This window comes from Ursus arctos, unplaced genomic scaffold, assembly GCF_023065955.2.
Source record: "Ursus arctos isolate Adak ecotype North America unplaced genomic scaffold, UrsArc2.0 scaffold_6, whole genome shotgun sequence".
In the NCBI taxonomy this organism is placed as follows: domain Eukaryota; kingdom Metazoa; phylum Chordata; class Mammalia; order Carnivora; family Ursidae; genus Ursus; species Ursus arctos.
The window spans coordinates 13,915,028-13,932,455 of NW_026623078.1; the positions used below are offsets into that span (position 1 = coordinate 13,915,028).

Sequence of the window (17,428 nt, forward strand, 5' to 3'; positions counted from 1 at the left end):
CTAAATGAATGAGCTTTCACTCTAGTAAAGGGAAAGAGACCTGAGACATCATGCCACAGGGATATGATGTCTGGTGTTTTTTTTTCCCCCGATTTTATTTCTTTATTTGACAGAGGGAAAGAGAGAGCACAAGCAGGGGGAATGGCAGGCAGAGGGAGAGGGAGAAGCAGGATCCCTGTTGAGCAGAGAGCCTGACGTGGGGCTCAATCCCAGGACCTTGGGATCATGACCTGAGCTGAAGGCAGATGCTTAACTGACTGAGCCACCCAGGCGCCCCAGGATATGAGGCCTGAAATGAAAGATGGAGCAGATCCCACTGGAGCATGCACACTAAGCGCAACAGAATTAAAGAGAAAATGTCACATATAAAGTGCTATATAATAAGAGAAATATGGGACCAGGGTTATCAAAGCCAAAAGAGGGAAATCAACAAGAATTCAGTACAAGGGAAAATTTCAGACACTGGTGGCAAAAGGCTCTCTACTGAAGCCTCAGAAGTGCTTACATTCTAATCAAACTTCAGCTAACCCCATATCAGATTCCTATTTGGGGCAATGCATCTATCTGTTAAAGCTCTAAATTTAGAAGGGAAATAATGTAAACAAAACGAAACAAAACAAAACACCTCAAAAAACCAAACTCACTAAAAGACAGCTTCCAAAATTCTACGACTAGCAGCTGGAGTAAAGACACAGGCCAAGTGCACTCTACAATACCACCAATTACCGAGGAACAAGGGGAAGGAAGCTGGCTGGGAAGCAGAAGAAACTGTTCTCTTGTCTCCTGAGGGGTAGAATATCTTCTCAGATGGTGGCTGTAAATTGTGATGCAGTGATCCCAACAGTCCAAGACCAACAGCTGCCCTGTAGGAGTGAGGGCGATGCTCACTGGAAACGTGAGCCCCTCTTGAATGAGGACACTCTAGCCCCCACCCTTAGGAAAGTGGAGAATTTCTTTTCGACTACTATCAGCCACAATGAGATCGCCAGGAACATCACACACCTGCCAGCAATGCAGTGGAAATCCTCCTTCTCTGAGAAAAAGTGGCCAATCAGGTGACCCAGCTGCCCACTGGGGCCCACAGAGCCTGTGGAGAAGCCACTCTCCAGGTGGTGCTCATTCTGCTGATTCTCCAGATTGAGGCCCAAGACTGTAAAGTAGACGGTGCCCTCAGCATCACAGGTGACAGACTTGGGCTGCACAGCAAGACAGAGGCAGCTGTATTTGACCACCCCTGTTCCTCAGTCAACAGTGAAGCACCAGAGCTTTCCACCTTCCACATCAGTAACCACAAACTGGCCAGATGGAAAGGCTGTGATGCCCTGGGGTTTGCACGCAGTGGCCATACGAGGTATATACTTGAGGGAGCTGTCATAGCTGTCAGTCACACCAGTGAGCCATGGCAGTTCATGGCCACTGAGAGAGAAGTGAGGTTGGGCAGATCAGCCCCAAGGGAGCTCAGCACAAAGCTATCACTAGGGCTGCAGCAGATCTCCTTCAAAAAGCCTTTCTGAGTAAAGACTTGTATATAGTCGTTGCTTCGGTCAGCAACCAGCAGCTCGCCTTCACTGGTCACTCAGAGACTGACTGGAAGGTTGAACATGCCTGGAGTGCTGCCTTTAGCCCCCATCTTCTTGAGGAAGAGCCGCTGCCAGATATTGGCCACAGTCACGGAACCGGCTGCTGAGCAGGTGAGGCCCTAGGGATGGTGACCACTTCCTCAGGGCTCACGTCCATCTCTCTAAAAGTAATGAGGTGGAGGCAGCAGAGGCTGCAGCCTCCGGGGCTAGGAGTCTTCCGTGTTAACTGTCTGGGGCTTTTTAACTGCCTGCCGGATTTGGAGGGGGCCCACATGGCCAACCTGAAGAAGCTCCACAGCCTTAGTGTAAGCTACCGGGGCAGGCTGGCCATGACCTCGCGCTCCTCCTCATCAGCTGTCTCCTCTAGAAGCGCTACGTTTGCCTGCTTGACCTTGGCCAGGAAGTAGTCACAGCAAGACCCAGCCTGCACCTCTGCGTGGTAAGCAGGTAACTCTGCTCCTCTACCACCTGACTGTTGGACTTCTCAAACTCAGCCAAACAGCCTGTGAGGAACTTGCAAGAGCGAGTCAGCTTTTCCTCGCCCCTGCATTCCTACGGCCGTACTCCTGGACAACCACTTTTTGCCTCGCCTGAAGGTCCTTGGAGACCCCTTCCAAGGCCACTTCCCACTGCTGCAGCTCCCCCATGAGCTCCCGCAGATGGGCCAACTTCTCTCCACGGTCCCGACGCTGCTCCTCACCTGCGTCTTTTACAGGAAGTGTACAGTGGCCAGGGGCCTGGGATCCGCCTCCGGACTGGGCTCACACGACGCCACACTGCAGCTCGGGCAGGATTGCCTGGGCAGCCGCTGGCCACAGGACCGGAACAGGAGTGGCCCCGCAGCCTCACTGAGCCGGGCTGCGTCAATGACCTTCAGCACCATCAGGTTGTCTGTCAGCTAAGTGAGGCTGGTCATGCGGGTAATCTTCCTGCAAAAGGGACAGCGGACATCACTGATGCTACTGGCCAGGCGCTGCTCCAGGCATGGGTGGCGGATGGTGTGGTCACCTCACAGGAGCTTGGGCCGCACCGGCTCCTCCGTGAAGGACTCCATGCAGATGGGGCATTGCAGCACTTCCCCGAGGGCATCCAGGTTCAGGTGAGAAGCTGCTGCTGCTGCTGCAGTGGCCACTGCGCTTCCCTTGAGGGGCCTCCTAACACAGCCCAGAACGGAAGAGCTTGGCGTCCATGCTCCAGAGGGTCAAATCCTGCTGACCGCCGGGGCTCCCACACGTCCACCACCACCTTCTACCACAGACGTTTAAATAAGGATGTTAGAATTTTGAAGAGACTGGGGACGTTTATTAGAATGGGTTGATCTGGGGACAGTGAGAGGAAACTGGTAGTGACGGGGACATTATATATAAACATGGATCAGCAAATGGCCCCACTGCTCTAGATATTCCATGCCTGACTTCCTGCCCTTCCTTTCCTGACTGGGGCCTTGCAGGTTCTGGGGCAGTACATTCTGTCTTTAACTTTGGCCCTCCTTGGACAGTAATTCACTGCATGGGCATCGGTTCATATCTTCCTGTCTTACTGATCAAAAGCCCTGGGATAAGAGGGAAATATTTTTTAAAAAATTAATTTTGGCATGAATTAACTTGAAATTTGCCTTGTCTTCAATGTTTGAGCCTTCTGGGCTACAGTTGGTTCCTGGGTTTGCTTGCATTCATGGGCACAGGCCCTGGGTCATTTAGACTGATGTGATCATCTCCCTCTTCATTCCCAGATAATCATCTCAGTTTTTTCTCCCTTTGACTTGAATTGGGGAGGGCTGGGAGAGACAGAGGGAGGGAGAGAGAGAGAATGAATATGTGATTGGAACTGAGTTATCTCAGCATCTCTCTTTAAAATTGAGTTGAGTACTAACATTAACTTCTGACACGGAAGTATTCATAATAATTTAGGATATTAAATTATAGCTAATTATAATTTTTTTGCTTGTTTCTGAGAGCTAGAAACAAGCCAACAAGACTGTTGGGCCATGTTTGTATTATACTTGTCTCTTGGGAAGTCAGTGTTACAGATTACTAAGATAAACCAATGAGGTCAGCTGATCTTCTTTTTAATTTTTCCTTTTTTAAAAAGTAAAAGCTGAAGAAAGGAACTGGTGACCTCTGAGGCTGTTTAGATTCTGTGCAGTTTTCTGGAAAACATCTTCATTGTTCAGGGTGAGAGGTTGAAGGTTTATTTTTATGCATCTCTGTTTTTAGCTGCAGATCAACATTGCTGGCTCATGGTGGAAGCACCTTTGTACGAAACATCCCTTACTGCATCTGTCCCTTGAGCATAGCATGTGCCAAATTATCATTCCTAATAGGCTGGTTGATCTTCTGGAGAGAGGAAACATCTTGATAACTCCCTGAGATGTGTTATGTCAGAGAAAGTGTGTCACGGATCCTTGACAGCTCACACAAGGGCATCGTTAGGGATGGAATGCCAGGTACCAGGCCTTTCAGCTCACCTGCTCAGGGACTGTTGCCCATCACATCTCATTACCCAACTTTGTACACTTGGCTGCCATTTTCTCAAAGACACTTACGCAGTGGTATTCGGTAACGACGTCAATTCTTTTCCTGTCTGACCTAGAAGATTACAGTGACTCAATGCTGGCTGGTCAACCTTAAAGATTAAATCGAGGACATTGGCTTAATGATTTTAACAGCTAGTGTAAAGGATTTCCCAAGTGTGAGAATCATGATATAAAATAGGGTTGGGAATTTTATTCAATCTTAAAGAGAAAGTAAGTAACACAGCTCAAGGCTTACTTTATGATTGTATTTCTTAAAAAATAAGCTTCACATTTTAAAAGATTTAAGCAGGAATAGGATATAAGAGCCTAATGGAGAATCAGCAAACTCTAAACTTGTAAAATGCCTTACTGTGTGGATGGATATCTGATTGTATGTTAGAAACTATGCAAGAATCATTATTATCCTATGATTATGATAATTACTTTCTTAGTTGAATTCCTTTGGGTAAAACTTTTATTTGCTCTATTTCAGTGTTTCTCAAATGTTCATATGCATAAGAATCTCCTGGGGAGTTTCTTTATAATACAGATTTCTGGGCCATATCCTGAGACCTCAGTATGTGTGAAGTGGTCCCCAAGAATTTAAGTAAGCACTCTTGCTGATTCCAGTACTGGTGTTTGTGGAGATGGAGACTTTTTAGCTAACACTTAACCACACCCTCTGGATGATGATAGAAGAGTGAGTAAAAATAAGGATTAACTAATCACCAATGGTAAGTAAGCTTTATGAACATACCTGCTCTGAAAAAGATGCTCTTGAACTCTTTTTACTCCTGTGTCTAGTATTCTAGAGAGCCATACAGTTTGTAAAGAAAAGAGCAGAAACCTGGCATAATGATTTCTTCGCAGTGTTTGTTAGATGGTCTAGAAATATTCGGAAATATGTCCTATAAAAAAATACTGCCTGGAATATGTTGGGAACAAGTCTATGATGTATGCCCTAGGATTTCTCATCCCAGCCCGAATATATCTGGTGTGGAGAACTTCACTGGTTAGCTCACAGTCTTCGTTATCCCACCTGAAAATGGTGGGGCAGGAGCATTGGTGGCGAGGCTGCGGTGCTGCTCAGGTGGGACTGGGGAAGTGCTTCGGCAAGCTGGCTGTGGGGCCCTGAGCCACCTCACTGAACTCTGTGTGGGTGCTGGGTTGCTGCACTTGGGTGAGAGAGAAGGAGAAGGATGACTGTTAGCTTCCTCCCTTTCTCATAGAATGTGATTTCCCTCAAATTTAGGAAAAATCTTATCTTTTCTCTTTGAGGAGAATTCTGCCAAATGATCATACTTTTAAAATGCTGAGTATAGAATCTATGGGTAAAGAGAAAGGCAAGAAAAATGTCAACAATACAGATGCTTCTTTTCCTTTGAGATTTATTTTTCCTGCTGCTATTTTGGAAGGCAACGATTATTTAATGCTTCTTGGAAAAGTAGGAATGCTATGTAAGATGACTGATTCCATCTTCAGTGCCCTCTGAGTCTTAAATCAATTGCCTCCTGGACATGGACACTTTACAGAAATCACAAGCACAATGTGCTCAAAAGTAAGTGTACTATGAAATCCCAATGACATTTTTTTGCAGAAATAGAAAAAAAAATTCTAAAATTCTTATGGAACCTCAGGGGACCCTGAATACCCAAAACAATTTTGAAAAAGAAGAACAAATTTGGGAGACTAACACTTTCTGATTTCAAAACATAGTACAAAGTCAAAGTACAGTATGGTACCGTATGGTCAGTATGGCATGAAGACACACAGACCAATGGAATAGAACAGACAGCCAGAAATAAACCCTTGCATATATGCTCAAATGATCTTTGACAAAGGTACCAAGATCATTCAATGGGAGAAGGGCAGTGTCTTCAACAAATAGTGCTGGGAAAACTGGATATCCACTTGTGAAAAAACGCAGTTGGATTCTTTTCTTACATTATATTAAAAAATTAACTCAGAATAAAGACCTAAATGTAAGACCCCAAACTATAAAACTCCTAGAAGAAAATATAGGGGAAAATCTTCATGACATTGGATTTGGCAATGATTTCTTAGATATGACAATGGAAGTACAGGCAACAAAAGCAAAAATAGACAATGGACTATTGGTAAGTTTGGACTATGCCAAACTTACTTTTGTGTGTCAAAGGACACTATTTTTATTTATTTTTTATTTTTTTAAAAGATTTTATTTATTATTTATTTGACAGAGAGACAGCCAGTGAGAGAGGGAACACAGGCAGGGGGAGTGGGAGAGGAAGAAGCAGGCTCCTAGCGGAGGAGCCTGATGTGGGGCTCGATCCCAGAACGCTGGGATCATGCCCTGAGCCGAAGGCAGACGCTTAACGACTGCACCACCCAGGCGCCCCCAAAGGACACTATTAACAGAATAAAAGACTGCCTATGGAATGGAAGGAAGTAATTGTGTCTTGTATTCTTTCATGAGATGGTCAACCAGCTTCAACCACAAAAAGGAACACAAGAGAGGTGCAAGAAAATAAAATTTATATATTCACAAGTCCTAGAGACAGAAGGCATGCCATACCATGCAAGGCTACATGGGGGGAGTGTCAAGGGAGCCAGCTCAACTTAGCAGGTGGGGGGCTAAGGGACACTAGTGCCTTTACTGGGGGTCCAGATGGAGTACACAAACGAAAAGCATGAGAGGATTTCATTGGTGCATTTGAAGATCATTAGGTCACAGTTAGGGGAGGACAAGAAAGTAATTTGTGGCAGGGACCAACCAGTCTTACCATATTGGTGTAACTGGTAACCTGGGCAGAGTGTTTGCAGCCTGTTTGTGGGGTTGTTGAGGCAGCAAGAAAATATGAAGTTGAAAAATTTACAATACAATTTGGAAATCATATATCTGGTAAAGGGTTAATATCCAGACCATATAAAGAACCCTTACAACTCAACAACTAAAAAATCAAAAAGTCCATCAAGAAATGGGCAAAGGACTTGAATAAATATTTCTCCAAAGAATATACAAGTTGCCAACAAATGTATAAAATGATAATCAACATCACTAATCATTAGAGAAATGCAAATAAAAACTGTGATGAGATATCATCCCACACTAATTAGGATGACTCTATTAAAAAAAAAAAACAAAAAATAACAAGCATTGGAGAGGATGTGGATAAATTGGAAACTTTATGTGCTCTTGGTGAGATTGTAAAATGGTGCCACCACTATGGAAAACAGGGTGGCAGTTCCTCAAAAGATTAAAAAAAGAACTACTGTTTGATTCGGCAATCTTATTTCTGGGTATATATTCAAAAGAATAGAAAGTATGGTCTCGAGGAGATATTTGCATATCCATGTTTATAGCAGCACTATTCACAATAACTGAGAGGTGGAAGCAGCCCAAATGTCCTTTGGTGGATGAATGGATAAACAAAATGTGATACATACATACAACAGAATACTATTCAACCTTAACAAGGAAGGAAATACTGTCACATGCTCCAGCATGGATGAAACTTGAGAAGATTGTGCCAAGTGAAATAAGCCAGTTGTAAAAACACAGAAACAGCATGATTCTACTTATATGAGGAACTTAGAGTAGTCAAATTCATAGAGAAAGCAAGTAGAATGGTGGCTGCCAGGGGATGAAAGTAGGGGGAAATGGGAAGTTATTGTTTAATGGGTACAGAGTTTCAGTTTTGCAAGATGAGAAAGTTCTGGTGATGGAAGGTGGTGATGGTTGCACAACAAGGTGAACATACTTAGCACTACTGAACTGTACACTTAAAATAATTAAAATGTTTGAAAAACCCCACAACTAGGTATATCGTTTTCCTTGCAATGTCCTTCTCTGCTGTACCATGAGGATTATTTGTTGCAGGTCACCAAACTAACTCTAAATGATGTAAGCAGAAAAGGAATTGCTTATACACATACTGTGTTTAACTGATTTGAAGAGGTACACTTTCTCCTACCCTAGCATGTCTGATATTAGAACCCATCTCACGACTGGTGACATTTGTAATGGATGAGGTAGATTCTGCCCAGATCGTCCCTTCAAGTCCATCTTCTTGGAGCGCTGACAAGAGGACAGCTCTCAGCTGGGTGTCCCTTTCTGAGATTTGCCCGCTGTTGGGAGCAGCTGCCTCACCCAAGGCTACACTCCACATTCAGTGACTAGTCTACATGGGAGTTCAGAGCTCTGGCTCCTTTGCCTTCATGAGGGACAACTCTGAAGAAACATCAGCTGCAGAGCTCCCAGGGGGTATCCTGAGTTCCCTAACTCTATTGCATTTCAGCTCAGCTTCCCCCAACCCTGGGTCCTGCTGTCCTCATTTCCTTGCTGGTATTGTTCTGGGAGCCTTCCCCAATCAACCTTCTGTACTCAGATCTCCTTGGGGGCTTTTTCCAAGAGAACCTGTCCTGACGGCATGCCACCATTTGATTAAGAGTCTCTTTTTCTTTCTTAACGTTCCATAAAATAAAGGTGTGACTGAACATTAATAGTGCCTTGGATTCTAGAAAATAAACTAGGCGTTAAACAAGTCAAAGGGTGGAGGAGGTAGGGAAACAGACTGGTGGAGACTAGAGCTCAAAAGTCCTTGTACACCATTCTATTGAGTTTAGACCTTGTCTTGAAGGAAAGTAACACAAGCAAATTTGGTTTTTGCAAAGATCTGCCTGATTTGAGGGCTGTGTAATAGATGGGAGAGGCCAAGGTTTGGAGCAGAGGAAACAGAACAAGGGTGTTGAAATAGCTTACAGTAGGGAATGGTGGTGGTAGTGATGCTAAGGAGCGGGTGGATGCAAGTGTCCTTCTAGAAGTGGAATTTATCATATTGGGTAACTATTAGGGACATGCAGATCTCTGGAAAGAAAAGACTCTGGCTTGGATACCACATTTCAATAAGCCTAAGATGTGATTGCAGGGTACACCATGATTTTATGTGCCACTGACAAAGAAAAAAAATGTTTCCAATCAAACTATGGCCTGTTCTGGTTTTGGAGACACATCCCAATCTCAGATATGTCAGAAACTGTGAATATGAGGATAGTTTAAGCTATCTACTCTGGAAAGTTTTCTTGCATTCGTAAGATTATGTTAGATACTCCTCTGAGTGTTTTCTAGCAGTCAGTGTGCTTAGTCTTGTTGCAGGCATCCCGTTATCCTGTTAATGCTATTTTAAGCCTCATGAACAAACATCCATGAGAGCCTAGCATGTGCCTGGCTCTCTTCTAGGGCCAGGGATTCAGCAAATGGACTCAGTTGGAAAAAATCTGACCAGATCTCTTATACTTGTTTGTTGTCTCTTGCCCAGTTGACTGTGGGCTCCTTGGCAGAGCACCACTGCTTCCCCAATAGCTGGTGCAACACCTGACACCCTGAGCACCATAAATATTTGTCGTGAGAATGAATGAACACATTGAAGGGCTTTTCTCTTATAGGTGAGGTGCAGTAACTCACCCTGGTCCAGATGCTTCAAACTTTATGATTCAATGATTTCAAGAGAGCATGCCTCAAGATTTTCTGTTCCCTCTGACTATTCTGAGCTTAGCTCCTGGATCAATCTGCCCAAAACCCTGCTGCAATTTTACCAGGGTCAAAATCCTTTAGGGGCCTCCTTGTCACCCACGAAGTGAAGCCCTTGTGTTCACAGATTCCTCTTGGTCTAGTTCTGGCTCATCTTTCTAAACTTACTTTTTTTTTTTTTTTAAGATTTTATTTATTTATTTGAGAGAGAGCACGAGAGAGAGAGGATGAGCAGGCAAAGGGGAAGAGAGAATCTCTCCACTGAGCAGGGAGCCTGATGTGGGGCTTGATCCCAGGACCTTGAGATCACGACCTGAGCTGAAGGCAGATGCTTAACCTACTGAGCCACCCAGATGCCCCTCTAAACTCAGTTCTTATGACTTCTCTCTGTCATCATCTGCTCACAGTTCTTTGGGTCATTCTTGATTTCATCTTCTCTTGGCTACTAGCTTAGTCTTGAATGTTTATTCATTTTCCTTCACCAAATCATAACCACATGCTAATACCTACTGCAGATCCCAGTTTATACTGAAGCTTTTCTGTACTGTCTTGGTTCATAGATTTATGTCTTACAACTTGTGCCATCTAACTTAGTATATCTCTTTTATTATGATTTAATCATTCATTTCTCATCTCCTTAATCATATGGGAAATTCTTCATGGGTGCAAGTTTTCTAACATCCTTATATATACTTTTGCCCAAACATGGTATATGGCAGATAGAAAATATTTAGAAATAGCTTGATGAACAAATGAATGGATGGCAATCTCCTAAGAGGGATGGGAAGTGTTCTCGAAACTTCTGAGTGGGGTAATAGAGAATAAACAATCAGGTGGTAAAGAAAACAAACATCATCAGTTGATTTTAATTTTTATGAAAGTAAATATCTGCATAGCTTTAAAATGGTGCCTGGCTGGGGCGCCTGGGTGGCACAGTCGTTAAACGTCTGCCTTTGGCTCAGGGCGTGATCCCAGCGTTCTGGGATCAAGTCCCACATCAGGCTCCTCCTCTAGGAGCCTGCTTCTTCCTCTCCCACTCCCCTGCTTGTGTTCCCTCTCTTGCTGGCTGTCTCTCTCTGTCAAATAAATAAATAAAATCTTAAATAAATAAATAAATAAATAAATAAATAAATAAATAAAATGGTGCCTGGAGGGTTATACTGAAAAATAATGGTTCCAGTTCCACTCCCCAGAGACACCTTTTTTTTTTCTTAAAGATTTTTAATAGCTCATTTCTTTTCAGTGCTGACCAATATTCCATTGGATGTACCACGATTTATTTATCCATTCACCTACTGAAGGACATCTTGGTTGCTGCCAAGTTTTGGCAATTATGAATACAGCTGCTTAAATATCCATGTGCATGGACAGACATTTTCAACTCCTTAGGTGAATATCAAGGAGCACGATTGCTGGATCATATGCAAAGAGTATGTTTAGTTTTATAAGAAATTGTCAAACTGCCAGATTTTTGTAAGAAATCTTCCAAAGTGTATTATTTTGCTTTCCCACCAATAATGGATGAGAATCCCCATTGCTCTACATCCTCATCAGTGTTCTGGATTTTAATCATTTTAGTAGGTTGTGTTGTGGCATCTTGTTTAGTTTGCATTTCCCTGATGACACATGATGTGGAGCACCTTTTCTATGCTTATTTGCCATCTTCTTTGGTGAGGTGTCTGTTTGGATCTTTGGCCCATTTTTTAAATCAAACTTTTTTGTTGTTGAGTTTTAGGAGTTACTTGTGTGTTTTGGGTAATAGTTCTTTATCAAATGTGTCTTTTGCAAATATTTTCTCCTCATTCCTAAGTTGTCTCTTCGTCTCTTGACACTGTCTTTGGCACAGCAGAAGTTCTTATTTTAATGAAGCCTAGCTTATCCATTATTTCTTTCATGGATTGTGCTTTTGGTCTTGTATCTGAAGAGTCATCATCAGACTCAAAGTCATCTAGACTTTCTGAAAGCTCTATTTTCTTGGTCTTTGCATGTCTGGAAAGCTTTTTATACTATCTTCACATTTGACTTATGATGTGACTGAGTATAGAGTACCATTGGAATTTTGAAGACTTGTAACACCCAGCTTTGTTCTTGAGAATCTGATGACATTCGGATTCCTTTTCCTTGGGATCATTACCTCTTTTACCTCTCTATCTTCCCTTTACATCTAAGGAACAAAATTTTCAGTGATATGCCTTTGCATGATTTTAAAAAATTAATTGGGCTGGATACTTTCAAGCTACTAACTCATCAGAAAAATTATTCTGGCATTATTTTTTTGATTACCTCCCTTTCTCTGTTTTTTTTTTTTAAAGATTTTATTCATTTATTTGACAGAGATAGAGACAGCCAGCGAGAGAGGGAACACAAGCAGGGGGAGTGGGAGAGGAAGAAACAGGCTTATAGCGGAGGAGCCTGATGTGGGGCTCGATCCCAGAACGCCGGGATCACGCCCTGAGACGAAGGCAGATGCTTAACCGCTATGCCACCCAGGCGCCCCCCTTTCTCTGTTTTTTGTCTTTGTTTTTGTTTTTTTCCTGGAGTACTACTTATCAGATGTTTATAATGTCTGGATTGATCCATTAATTATCTTATTTATGTCCTACTTTCTATATATTTACATTCTTAGTCTACTTTCTGGACATTTATTTTATTTTAACTTTCAACATTCCATTGGATTTTTAAAATTTCAGTTCTGATACCATGGTATCCATGGTCTCTTCCTTCTTTAACCTTTTGAAATATATATTCTCTTCTTACTGTATAATCTTGGGGAACCTGGGTGGCTCAGTCGGTTGTGTGTCCTACTCTTGGTTTCTGTTCAGGTCATGATCTTAAGAGTTGTGGGATTGAGCCCCACATCCATCTGGCTCCATGCTTAGCAGAGAGTCTGCTTCCCCTATCCCTCTGCCCCTCCCCCTGCTCATGTACTTTCTCTCTGAATAAATAAATATATATATATATATATATATATATATATATATATATATATATATATATTCTTTTCTGGGGTGCTTGGGTGGTGTAGTCGTTAAGTGTTTGCCTTCGGCTCAGGGCGTGATCCCAGAGTTCTGGGATCGAGCCCCACATCAGGCTCCTCCGCTAGGAGTCTGCTTCTTCCTCTCCCACTCCCCCTGCTTGTGTTCTCTCTCTCGCTGGCTGTCTGTCTTTGTCAAATAAATAAATAAAATCTTAAAAATATATATATATATATATATATATATATATATATATATATATACCCTCTTTTTTCTTTGAGGATATTATGACTTCTTCTATCCTCTGCATTGTCTTTGCTTCTTTTCTATTCTCCTCTCTCTCTTCTGTTTGTCTAGGTCTTGGTGATGAATATTTTCCCTTGGCCCCACCAATCTATACTCAGGGTCACTCAAATCCATCTCTCTGCTTTTTGTTGTGGAGGCTGTATCAACAGGCTCCTGTGCCCTTTAGATTCTGTGTAGGCTTGGCTTGTGGGAAAGCTGGACAGAAGAGAATAAATTTGGGGTATTGGCTCCCCCAAACAACCCCTGCTGGGTGAGGCCCAGGCTGAAAGATGCAACTTAGACAACATTGCAACCTGGAAGAGTTGGAATCTGCCTGGAATGCTCTGGTAGAACTCATCAAGAGACCACCTGTCAGAACAGGAAGTAACTATGCACTTGAAAGACCTATTGCTTAAAGCAGTATTGTTGAAAACACAGAGAAAGGATTTGAGAAAATCAATCAATACATGTTTAAGCAGTGCTGAGCATTGGAAATAAGTGTGAGATGTTTTAAAGAATAAAAGACAAGACCAAATTAGTCTGATTTCAGATGCTCAGAGCAACAGGTGAATATTGTGAACATGGCCTGATTTAATTGTGAATATACTGCCTCTCTGATTGTCTTACTGATTTGTCCAAGAAGTATTAACTGAGCACCACATCCATGAAAGACAGTGTGACAATGGTACAAAGAAAGATCCAGCTCTGTCCTTTTCTCCTAGGGGATTTCATCTAAAGGAGACATTTGCAGAAGTCCCTGAATCAAGGTAACATATGATGAGCGGTAAAGTTCACCGATGTGATAGAATTTAGTGGAAGAAGAAATAACTATAAACTGAGCTGATCAGTAAAAATGTGGGATAGATGGGATAAGACCTGGGGTTTTGTCCTCTCTGCTTCAAGGCCTGGCTGCTGACTCACCCTCCCCTCAGGATGTATGGCCCAGCAGCGCTGAAACACGTGTGTTCCTGCAGGTCGCCCTGTGTCTGACTCCAGATCTTACAGCAGCCAATCCTTTCCCTTGCTGTGCTCTTCCTCCAGTGGCCAAGGTCAGGGGAGTCCCCAACTAACCTTGAAGTCTCAGCTTTGATGCCAACTTCTCTGGGGGCCACTCTGACCACCCATAACTTGAGAAGGGACATTGTCCCCCTTTGGATAATAATTTAATATATGCCAGCCAAACAAAGTATTTGTATCTTTATTCAATTCAATTAAAATAGACCTGCATGTTATACTGTGTAACATTCACTGAATACACATGATTTGGGCAATGCAAGGTAATTCTAGACATGCTAATTACCCAACTATAGTAAACCATGAATCGTGCCAGTGATATCCAGCATGGATTAACAGTCTTTCTCCTAAATGTAAGGGCCTTTTTTCTTCTCCTTTTCTTTTCTTTTCTTTTCTTTTCTTTTCTTTTCTTTTCTTTTTTCTTTTCTTTTCTTTCCTCTTCTCTTCTCCTCTTCTTCTTCTTCTTCCTTCTTCTTCTTCTTCTTCTTCTTCTTCTTCTTCTTCTTCTTCTTCTTCTTCTTCTTCTTCTTCTCCTCTTCCTCCTCCTCCTCCTCCTTCTTTTTTACAGTCTTCTAGCACTGCTGTTTTATCAGTTGCATTACTTAGCACACCGTATGACAGTTGGACATTTAAACACCAGATCTCTCACTAGATGGTGGGCTCTCTCTCTCTTTTTTTTTCTTAAAGATTGTATTTATTTGTTTGACAGAGAGAGAGAGAGAGAGAGCACAAGCAGGGGAAGCAGGCAGAGGGAGAAGCAGGCTCTATGAATTTTATGGATTAGCCTCAGTCTGTGTCAGAATCTTTCCTCATGAGAATGAAATGGTATTTATTTAGATTTACAGCAGTGTTGCGAACATAGCACAGAGGGTTCCTACATACCCGGTAACCAACTTCCCTTGTCAGCATCTTAACATTAGTGCCCATTTGTTACACTGAGTGAACTGGTATGGATACATTATCATTAACTAAATTCAGTACTTTATTCCTATAAGATTTCCTTATTTTTTAAAAAATATTTTATTTATTTATTTGACAGAGAGAGAAAGAGAACCAGTAGGCAGAGTGACGGGCAGAGGGACAGTGAGAAGAAGGCTCCCTGCTGAGCAGGGAACCCCACGCGGGTCTCGATCCCAGGACCCCGGGATCATGACCTGAGCTGAAGGCAGATGCTTAACTTACGAGCCATGCAGGCACCCCTCAGATTTCTTATTTTTTATTTGATATCCTTATTCTATTATTCTGTTCCAGGATTCCACATTATATTTAGTCGTCATGTCTCTTAGCCTCCTCTTGGCCGTGACAGTTTGTCAGACTTTCGTTATTTTTTGGACTTATTAATTTTAACAACTTTAATTTTTGTAATGCTCTTTCTTCCTCTGGCAGAGCAGAGACTGACTAAATGAGTTCATGTAATACTTTAAATCAGATTTAAGGAAATCAATGCCTGGTTATGAGCTTGTGGAGGGTGGGACTGGATTATTGTAATCAAGCCAGAGCTCTGGAAGCTAGCACTGCTCCTGTCCTGGCACACATAGGTGTTCAGTAACTGATGTAGTCAGTTTATAAATTTTATTTATTTATTTATTTATTATTAATTTTTTAAAAAAATATTTATTTATTTACTTTAGATAGAGAGCGAGCGAGAGAAGGAGGGGCAGAGGGAGAGGGAGAGAGAATCTCAAGCAGACTCCACACTGAGCGTGGAGCCCCACGCAGGGCTTGATTTCATGACCCTGAGATCATGACCTGAGCTGACACCAAGAGTCAGACACTTAACTAACTGTGGCCCCCAGGCAGCCCGATGCAGTCAATTTTTGGGTTTATTTTTTTTATTATGCCGCTACTAGGTAATGTGGGCTGGGGTTATAATGACCAATGGGATCAGGTGCCTGTTCTTAAAGATCTTAGACATAGAGGTAGAGACAGTTAGGTAGAATAAATTTTTCTTTCTTTTTTATTTATTTATTTATTTATTTATTTATTTATTTATTTTTTAAAGATTTTATTTATTTATTCGACAGAGATAGAGATAGCCAGTGAGAGAGGGAACACAGCAGGGGGAGTAGGAGAGGAAGAAGCAGGCTCATAGCAGAGGAGCCTGACGTGGGGCTCGATCCCAGAACGCCAGGATCACGCCCTGAGCCGAAGCCAGACGCTTAACCGCTGTGCCACCCAGGCGCCCCAAATTTTTCTTTTTTAAATTTGGGAGACTTGCTGGACCCATATACAGAAGTCAGCAAGAGAGAGAGTGATCATTTCCTTGAAGATCCTGGCAGATTAAACTGAGTCAGGAAAGCCTTACTAGGGCAGATGAATCTTTTTTTTTTTTTAAGATTTTATTTTTACATAATCTCTACACTCAATGTGGGGCTTGAGCTCACAGCCCTGAGATCAAGAGCTGCATGCTTTACTGACTGAGCCAGCCAGGAGCCCCTAGGACATCCGAATCTTAAAAGATGACTTGGTGTTCAACCAGCAGAAAAGGATGGATAAGTCCTGTGTTGGCTTACTGTTTTCATTTGCTTTGGTAACTGATATTTGGAATTATGTTCCCTTAGATTTTGAGACTGAATATGCAGTTTCAAAGTAGCTGGTAACCTCTTGCTTTTTGAAAATTCACTTAGTTTATGACAAAATGTAACTTCCTGATTAAAAGAAGAAAAAATAAGGAGTGCTTTTCGAGTAGTGCTGTTTCATAGAATCTCCATGATGATGGATGTCTGTGCTATGGAGTATGTAGCCACTAGACACATATGGCTCCTGGGCACTTTTAATCTGGCTGGCATGACTGAGGAACAGAATTTTAAATTTTGTGAAATTTTAATTAATTTAAATTTAAATAGCCACGTAATTGATTTTAATTTTTTATTTTAACTAATTATTTATTAGTTGGTTAATAATAAATAACTTGAATTAGTTTAAATTTAAATAGCCACATATCTGATATCTTAGTGGACCATGCAGCCTTAGAAGACTGACAAAGATCCACTGGGCATCACAGTTTAACAAGACAATGGATTTCAGGGGGAAAATAGATGAAGGAGAGACGTACTTTCCTTGAAATATTGAAGGTTTTTAATATCAAAGGGACTATGAGCCTGAAAAAATATTACTTTCTATATTTCTCAAGCTATTTTGCCCAAGTGCCTGGAATACGGCAGCTTGGTTGACTTCTTTTTGCACAGGTAGTTATGTAAAAGATTGTTCTGTGAGCAAGTGTGGTGATCAGTGTGGGAGGCGTTGTCTATACTGAACAATTGTGTGTGTTTGTTTTCCATTGAGCACTTCTCTTTGGGTAAGACACACTGTCTAGAGCAGGTGTTGGGAGAGGGGGAGGGGAGGAAGAAGTGGCCTTGGAGAGAGTCCTAGGGAGGGGGAGGAAGTCTTAGGGAGAAGGAGAAGGACCGGATTTATAGGGACAATTTCTTCAACTTTGAAAAGGACTCAGAAAAATATATACACACTTTTATCTTTCTACCACTTAGATGCAGGCATTCCTCTGGGAAGAACTGTGTAGTTGGGCAGGTGGAAGAAGAAGAGAAACTGA

The 17,428-nt window shown here is 42.2% G+C and overlaps 1 pseudogene; it reads right to left on the minus strand.

Annotated features, from left to right (window-relative positions):
* On the minus strand, nt 1–14,006 carry LOC113268132 (E3 ubiquitin-protein ligase TRIM32-like; annotated as a pseudogene).
* Nucleotides 14,007–17,428: the final 3,422 nt, after the last annotated feature.